A 9,384-nucleotide genomic window follows, 5' to 3' on the forward strand; every position below is an offset into this window, starting at 1 on the left:
TTTATTAAATTGACGCCAATGAACACAAACGTGTGCATCAAATATGGATATATTGCAGTTATTATTTTCGAAAACTAAGCAGCAGTTTAAAAGTGAAGAAAGCGACATAAATTGGATTGTTAAAATTCATACAATTCTATTGAGACCTGTCGGTTTGCAAAAATTAAGAATGGATCCAAAGAAAGGGGTATTGACTATAAGAAGAGCTTACCAATTTTATGTACTAACAATATCTTTGGTTTTTGTACTCTTCTCCATATACCATTTGATCTACGAAAATGTTCGAGAAATGCTGAATACGTCAGTCTGTGTATATATTACGTTTTTAATGAGCTTATGGGGCACCATTGTTTTTAGTTTTGTAGTAATTTTAAAAAGCGCGTTTATAGATTTCAAAACTTGCATTAAAGCATATCAAACAATCGAAGAAATAGATAGCGGACTTAATTTCGCTCAAGTACAGAAGTCTTTATTTTATATTACATCGGTGACAATCTATGCAGCTCTGAAAGCTTTGAATATTTTATCAGACATTGAAATATGGAAATGCAACGTAACGATATTAATTTCTTATGCCACAGCGATACTAATCGATTTGGAAACAATACAAGCTGCCGTTTGGATATGTATTGTAGTGAAGCGTTTTGACATTCTGAATTTCCATTTGAAAAGTTATTTGGTTAATTTTGATAACAATGTTTATCAATTTAGCACCAAGTTATCTATATTGATGAAGATTTGGAAGGGAAATAAAGAAAACACATATCCAAAACTTCGTCACAGTGCCATTCGTGAAACAATGTTTCGAGCAGCTATTGTTCACGTATGACCAGCTCGTCAATGTTATTGAATATGTGAATTCTTGCTTTGGTTTACCAGTAAATATTTGTTTCAAATTTGTTTTAAATTTCAAATGTGCTTTTGGTCATTTGACAATATTCAATATTAATTATTTCAGATGCTCATTTCATCTTATATTACATTTATTGGTTTTCTATTAGGCTTCAATATGTTTTTACAGTTTGATTTACTTGTTCAAGATGTAAGTATAATACAAAATAATAATTACTATAATATATTATATTTATTTCATTAAATAAAAATAAAAATTTTATTTAAAAAATTACTTAATTAAGAGGGCTGTACACCCGAAACCTTAATTTTGTTGCCGTTCCTTTCTTCAATATATATATTGAGTGAATGCGACAGTATACATATATCAATATATGTATGTATATATTGAGTGAGTGCGACAGTTGCGCTTCGACCAGATAATACGTATTTAAAATCGACAAAATCGAGGTTTCGTATTCTCCTATTTTCTCCTCCAAAACTAGACCAATTTTTAAAAAAAAATCATCATCGGTATGAGAAAGATACTTTCTGTGCATCTATCGGCGTATTTTTTTAAAAATCGACCGTTAAATAAGCACGCTGGACTCTTTTCGTGGGTGTGAAAAAGTGGCAATTTTATAGATGTTTGGCGGCTCCTAGCTCCTATATAAAATAACTAATCAAAAAAATAAAACGATAGATGCATCCCAATGGTGGATATCCATAGCATATTAAAAATAATTTCTCTAGTGCCATAATTGAGGAAGGGAGAAGTGTAATACGTTTGTATGGACAATGCGCTGGTGTCCAGCCCTCTTAAGGAGTTAAGTCAAATATTGATACATAGCTTCATCTAATTTCACTGAGCAATAAAATAATAACCAAACCAGATACTCATCAATCATTACTAATTTTGAACCGCTGAATTTTAATATGACAATGATTTTTGTTGACTTGCTCTCGTTTAAAAGATATGACCGTTTAAAAAAAATGGGCAATTTTTACATATTTTTGGCTTTTGCAGTTTTTAATTCAAAATATAGTATTGCTATGCCAAAAGTAAGTATTTAAACCAATAGTCGGAAGATTTTCTATTGTTTTTATTTTTTATAACTTTAAAATACGTATAATTAATTATCTAGCTAATTTTAAACGTCAAAAAGTAAAGATTGATAAATCTCCGCTCCGGTATGTAAAAAAAGTGATTTTTTGTTGCTCAGTGATATAATTAAAAATGTATAAATATGACATATTCGTCATTATACAATATTGGGATTTGACTTCATATATTTTTTAAATCTTTTTCTAGCTTTCACTTTCCCAAGCAAAAACCGTGCTATTCGACAATTCAAATAATTTTAATCTATTGAGCTTAATCTCACACCACTTATTCACTATTTATTTATGGTTGTAGCTATTTGCAGGTACTAAATCTGCGAATTATTGGCTATTTGTAGGTACTATATCTACGACAGGCGCAAAGCCTTCTGCGCATGCGCGTGAACTTATAATCCGATTATAATTTCTTACATTTAATGTATGCTAGACTTGTTTAAATCAATCGTTCATTATACATGAGGCAAATAAATTTCGCACGTTTTTATAATAGGTTTATATCATTTAGCTAATTCGCGGCTTGTACTTGTATGTAGTTATTATACGTTGTATATGATAATAATTTTCTAATAATTAATAATATTAACTAATTTGGATTATATTTTTTACTCTACGTAACTTAACGAGTTCGAACTAAATTTTAAGAGGTTTAAAACAAAATTTTAACTGTAAACACGCTGACAGTGATAGTTTACGCACATGCGCATGGCTTTGCGCCTGTCGCAGATATAGTACCTGCAAATAGCCAATAATTAGCAGATATACTACCTGCAAATAGTCACAACCTTACTTATAGTATTTACAAATGCATTAGTTACATACATATGTATACGTAAATAGGTAAGTTTTTCTATTTATTTCGCATAATAAATAGACAAACTTATTTTGTACAATAAAAAAAAACTTATTTTGTATAATAAATAAAATATTTTGAGGTCGGATATTTTTGTGATATTGCTTATAAAAGTGAATTTTCAAATCGTAGGATGCATTTAATAGTTAGTCATAATTTTGATTAATAGATGTATTAATGAAATTTTACTTCTATAGAAAATATTCGCCACCAGCATTTTATTTGTCTGGTTTATAGCACAAATGATGTTCTTGGTATTATTCACAACTATATGTGAAGTTCTCAAGTCTGAAATGAATACTACAAATACTTTAATCAACAAGCTGTTAATATCTTTAAAAACAGGTCAGGATTTTATTACTTATTAAATGTACACATGTACATACAATATTTTTGTCCTTGTTTTTTATGATTTTTTCAGATAGTAGAGAGCTGAATATGTTGGAGAATTTTTTAAAATTACTTAATCAAAGGGATGTATCAATCAATGCTCTCAAAATGTTTACAATTGATTATAATTTTATTTTTACTTTGATTGGATCATGTTTATCCTATTCCATAATCCTTTATCAAATATCACAAAAACAGCCCAGCCTATAGTAGGTTTATTTTCATTTTTGTGCAATTACATAAATTTCAATTATAGTGCAGGTGAAAAACGAAGATTGAATAAAATATTTATTGATTTAGAATTGATGTATAGTTATCGAGTATGAAAAAATAATTCCTACGAAATTATATAGAAAAATATGGTTAGTTATAAATACATTGCATGCTGTAATTTTAACTTCTTTGCAGTGTACAAGTTTAAAAAAATTTGAAATACTGTAATTTTCCTGATTATCTGAAAATAAATTAATTCGTATTTACGTGTGTTGTTTTTTATGCCATTTACGTAAACACATTAGAATTTATATAGTGAGCATTGTGTAATTATAAAATGAAAAACAGTGGTTGAAGAAAATATTTTTATATACAATTAATTTTGCAATTGATTTATAATTAATAAATAAGATAAAATAATTGCTGAGAAGTTGTAAATAAAACTATAATTAATTACAAACACATTGCACGCAGTAATTTTAATTTTTTCGTAGTTAACAAGTTTTAAAAAATGCGAAATTCTGTCACTCTTCCGATTTTCTGAAAATTTATTAAACATGTTTTTTAACATATGTATGTACATACATATGTATACATATGTTGGTATTTTTGACGATTCTTAGGGTGAAATCACACACGGCGGGACGTGGTACGTGGTTTTTTTTTTGATACTTCTAACGTGCGAAAAAAATGGGCATGCCTTGAATGAATCCATGGTATGCCCAGTACAAAGCGTCCAAAAAAAGACCCCCTGGGTGTGTTCGGTAAAATTGTATCCTTGTATTTATCCTTGCTTGACAGTGATCGATAACTTGTCGACTTTCCATATACCACATCTCGCGCCGTGTGTTTTCGCCCTTATAAACGAATAAAAAATTGAAATAAAAAATGTTTTGCATTCTACTTTTGTTAAATACGTTATATAAATATTATATATATATATATATATATATATATATATATATATATATATATATATATATATATATATATATATATATATATATATATATATATATATATATATATATATATATAGTTATATACACATGCATGTGTGTACTGACAGTGGCGTAGCTACCATTGCGCAGAGTTAAATCGTATATATGTATGAGAACGTTAGTAAATTACGAAATTCATACGAAGAAATAAATTCAGAAGCGAAAAAAATGGCCAGGAAGTGTGGCTTAAATGATGATTTTGAAAGCTAACATCAAAATATCATTAAACGTCATTGTGATGAGATGGCATTTGATTACAGATTCAACATTGAACAAATATTCAGAGTAAATGTATTTTATAACATTATTGACAAGGTAACCGTTCAAATTAAAAGTCGTTTTCAAAGAATGCAGTCAGTGAAAAAGTATTTCAGTTTTCTTGGACCTCGCAATATTATGAATTCATAAGAAGAAAATATTTTAGAAAATTATTTAAAATTAACGAAAAAGTTTGCCTCTTATCCGATTGTTTTCATACTTTGCCATATTGCTCATTTTGGTTATCAATATAAGTAAATGGATCCTCCGCCATTACGATAGAGATAAAATATCGTTTAAGAAGCTTTTCAAGTCCGAACATTTTTATTCTCGGTGACAGTTGGTAGTCATTAATTTTATACATAGATGGCGTTAGTAAAAAATAATTATTGGTGTTTTTATTCAAAATAATAATTTTATATAAAAATTATAGAAGAGGTATGTTTTTAAAAAACTTTTTTTTATTCTACCTGCTGCTTATTTACTTTACCAATAATAGTGGCTGAGTCTTGAAAGATCTCTTAGTAAATTAAAAATGATCAAAAACTAGAAAAGAAACTATCGGACTATCAAGGCTAAATAATCCTGCATTGTTGGCCATTGAACATAAACAAACGGCAAAATTATAAGTTAAAAATTTAATTAGTGAATACGAAAGCAAGAAAGAAGAAAAATTAAAATTGGTGAGCTTATTTCTAAATTATTTTATTACTTTTTCTATTATATGAATATTTATTACGTAAAATATGTACATAAACTTATTTCATTTCGAATTTAATAAAAATATCAAGGGCCCTAATGTAATTTTTGCATCAGGGCCCAAAATTTCTATCTACGCCACTGTGAGTACATACATACATATGTACACATATAGAGTATATGTACATATAAAACGATTATTTACCTTTCAGTGCATGGAGCATCAATTTATTCAATAAAGTATTTGTACGCTCAATTTCTGATTGTAAAAATTCACCGACAGTAGCATAACTCATTACACGAATTAACTGATGTATATTCCATATAACCAACGATATCACAATCTAAAAACACAATAAATATATTTGCGCTGTACAAATGGAAGATGGGAACTATCGAAACTCCAATTTCCAAAATGTCAAATTGTAAAAACAACAATACTTACACCGAAATCCAAATCAAAAAACTCTGGTGCAATAAGCCCATATATTGTAGACAGTACACCAAAAAATAAACAAAATGTATTGAATAAAATCTGAAATGGTAAGTAAATACTATTATATAATTGGATTATTTTTATACATATTTTACTACTATATAATAATTGGTGAACGGATTATTGCGGAATTACGGAATATCTGGCACTCGAGCTTTCGAATGATGGAGTTTTTGCGTGCCAGATGTTCCGTGATCGAGATTTTAGTGACGTGCGCGAGATCGCTTTTTGCAGAATAATCACCGAACCATAATTATTATAGGTTGTGGCTATTTGCAGGTACTATATCTTCGACAGGCGCAAAGCCGTCTGCGCACGCGCGTGAACTTAAATAATCCGATTATAATTTCTTACATTTAATGTATGCTAGACATGTTTAATCAATCGTTCATTATACATGAGGCAAATAAATTTCGCACGTTACTATAATAGATTTATATCATTTAGCTAGTTCGCGGCTTGTACTTGTATGTAGGTATTATACGTTGTATATGATAATAATTTTCTAACAATTAATAATATTGTTACGTATACTAAAAAGAGCCGCCGAGTAATTGCGATCGGATTAGGCCGGGTAGCGTCCTGAGAGACCGTGAGACCGGTGTAAGTGGTTTTAAGAATTAGCGATAAGCTAAGTGCATGTAGGCTAAACAATGGCGACCGAGTTGGCTGGTATTGGTCCTTTCGCAGAATTGACCTGTACCGTGTCGTGGGAAGACATATCCGTACGTGACCATAACAATAGGAAAACAAATTAGACGTCGAAGATGTCCTGAGAGATCTATCCCTTAAAGGCGATACTTAGGCGATATCAGGTCATTCTGGACTGAGCAGTGACAGTGCGTGTATCTCCTTAATCATCAATAAATGCTGTGATACGACTGTTGGCCTTTTACTTGGATCCTCCACCCACCCCTACGCAACAATATTAACTAATTTGGATTATATTTTTACTCTACGTCACTTTACGAGTTCGAACTAAATTTTAAGAGGTTTAAAACAAAATTTTAACAGTAAACACTCTGACAGTGACAGTTCACGCGCATGCGCAGAAGGCTTTGCCCCTGTCTCAGATATCGTACCTGCAAATAGCCAACAATTCGCAGATATAGTACCTGCAAATAGCCAATAATTTGCAGATATAGTACCTGCAAATAGCCACAACCATTATTATATAGTTAACAAACTTACTATGCTACCGTATGACTCATTTATAACATTTATAGTATCAACAATAAAGGTATATACACGTACGAGATTTCTCATTTCGATAGTACGAGTTAAATCATTTCCATTTAGAATTTTTCCATAGTTTATTCTCCATACTTTCATTAGTAACCCACGCTCGTTGTGAATTTTTAAATACCGGTCAACATTTCTATTTAGTTTCAGGATTTTTTCAATATTATAATTCAAACGTTCAACACGTCTAGCTACCATATTAACTTCAATTACAAAGTGTGATATTTCCAAATCTGTGACCATAACCATTAAATTAGAAACTATCCCAATCGCTCCAAATTTCCAAGCTATACAATCAAATGTTATTTGACAAAATTTATATACAATATAAAAAGTATGCCATAATATTATATTCCATTCAAATGCAAACAGAAGTTTTTCTGATTGAAAAGAAATTATCTCATCTATGGCAATCATTGATTTATATATTTTCAGTGCTTTTTCAGGTGAAATAAACAAAGTGTTTATGTTCAATATCGCATATAATATAAATACAGATATGTTATAAAAAAAATGCATTACCATTACGGGATTTAAAATTTGAATTAAGGTATAAAGATAAAAAACAGAACAAACCACGCTCAGTGAAATCGGTACGCTTATTGTAATTGCGTAAATTTTTTGAATCTTACTCAATAAAATCACGTTTTCATTATCAAACGTCAGTTTTTGTAATCCGAACACTTTACAAAATACTCCATACACTTTAATCAATATTGACATTTCTTGCGACAGTATTTTTTCATTTTTGATTATTCTACATAAAAATATATCGGTAAATCGTTTCATGTTTGAAATTAAATAAAATGAACCATAGAATAGGCTTGTAAAAATATATGTAGCTAAATTTATGAAATGTATTATTACAATAAAACATTCACATATTTTACATAGCATACATTTCACGCGTTTTTAATTAGCAAATGGTTATGATTTCAATCTCGTTGGGTGACTATTGATATTGTAATGATAATTGAATAATGATATTGTAATGAGAATACAATTTTTTGATTAATTAAGTAATGCTGTCAATACTTACTTATGGACCTCTCTAATTTGTTTACATTTTATAACAATACTTACCCAGTTACTATAATTTGATTACTAATCATCACAAAATATTTATTTATTAATTATATTGGCATTTTGCTATTAATGCTTAATTGATGCTAAAATTCTGAACAGATGCTATTGATGCTAAATTTGTAAAATATGCGAATAGATGCTAAAATAACAAACAAAAGTGAAATTTGCATAAAATTTATAAAATTAATAGACAATTTAGAAGGGTCTTCCTATCCCTTTTTCTATTTATTATGTGAAGAAATTGAGGGGATAAAACAGAGCTTGCAGTTTACCATAGACGGTGTTTATCCCGTCGAAACCAAGCAACTGCTTTTGTCTACTACTGTGACAGTTGGAGCTGTGAATCCAAAAGGCTGCTCAAAAAGGCGTCTTAAAATTAGACTCTCACTCAAGACTAAATGAGACAAATCTATTCCTCCGAACATTGAGTAAACTATTCAATCCATCTGTGGCAGGTTCAAAATCTAATATTAATGTTAAAGAAACAATTTTTTTTTTTAGAAACCTGCCATTGTTTAATGTATTAACAGAGGCTCAATGTTTAGAAGGATATCAGCACTTTTTTAGACAATTAATAGAGATTATAAAAAGTGAATCCACGCCGGATATATTGCTTTTATTGATGGCAACGAAAATTAAATATGAAGAGTTTGGTTGTGCAGCTCTAAAATCTATTTGGTGTCCCGTCAATAGTGTGGATGCTGAAAGGTATTTTAGTAAATTCAATATAATTGTTACCGATCGTCGCACGAATCTCAAAAAAGAATCTGTAGAAATATGCTCCATGTTGAGTTTTAATAAATTTTAATTGGTATTATATTTTTATATTCATATTTTTTGTCTTTCTATTTTTATATTAATATTTTTTTCATTTTAATTTTAATTCCAAAACATCTTTTAATTTTTCTATTATTTTTTAATTGTTGTGTTGTCTTTAAATTGTATATATAAATTTTATTAAAATTCATCGATATTTTTTATTATTTAAAATTTATTTTTTATTTTTTTATTTTTTATTTTACATATATACCAGGAAGGCCTTACAGGTAAATCCCAATGCGCCTTCCTGGCCAATTACAAATACAAATGCAGCATTTTTTTTTTTATTATAAGTCGTTGAATTGCGAGACACTGAAAAAACTCGCAAATTAACGAGACATCTATGAATTGTACATAAATTTTTATTGTACATCCAT

The sequence above is a fragment of the Arctopsyche grandis genome, chromosome 4 (genome assembly GCF_051622035.1).
Source record: "Arctopsyche grandis isolate Sample6627 chromosome 4, ASM5162203v2, whole genome shotgun sequence".
NCBI lineage: Eukaryota > Metazoa > Arthropoda > Insecta > Trichoptera > Hydropsychidae > Arctopsyche > Arctopsyche grandis.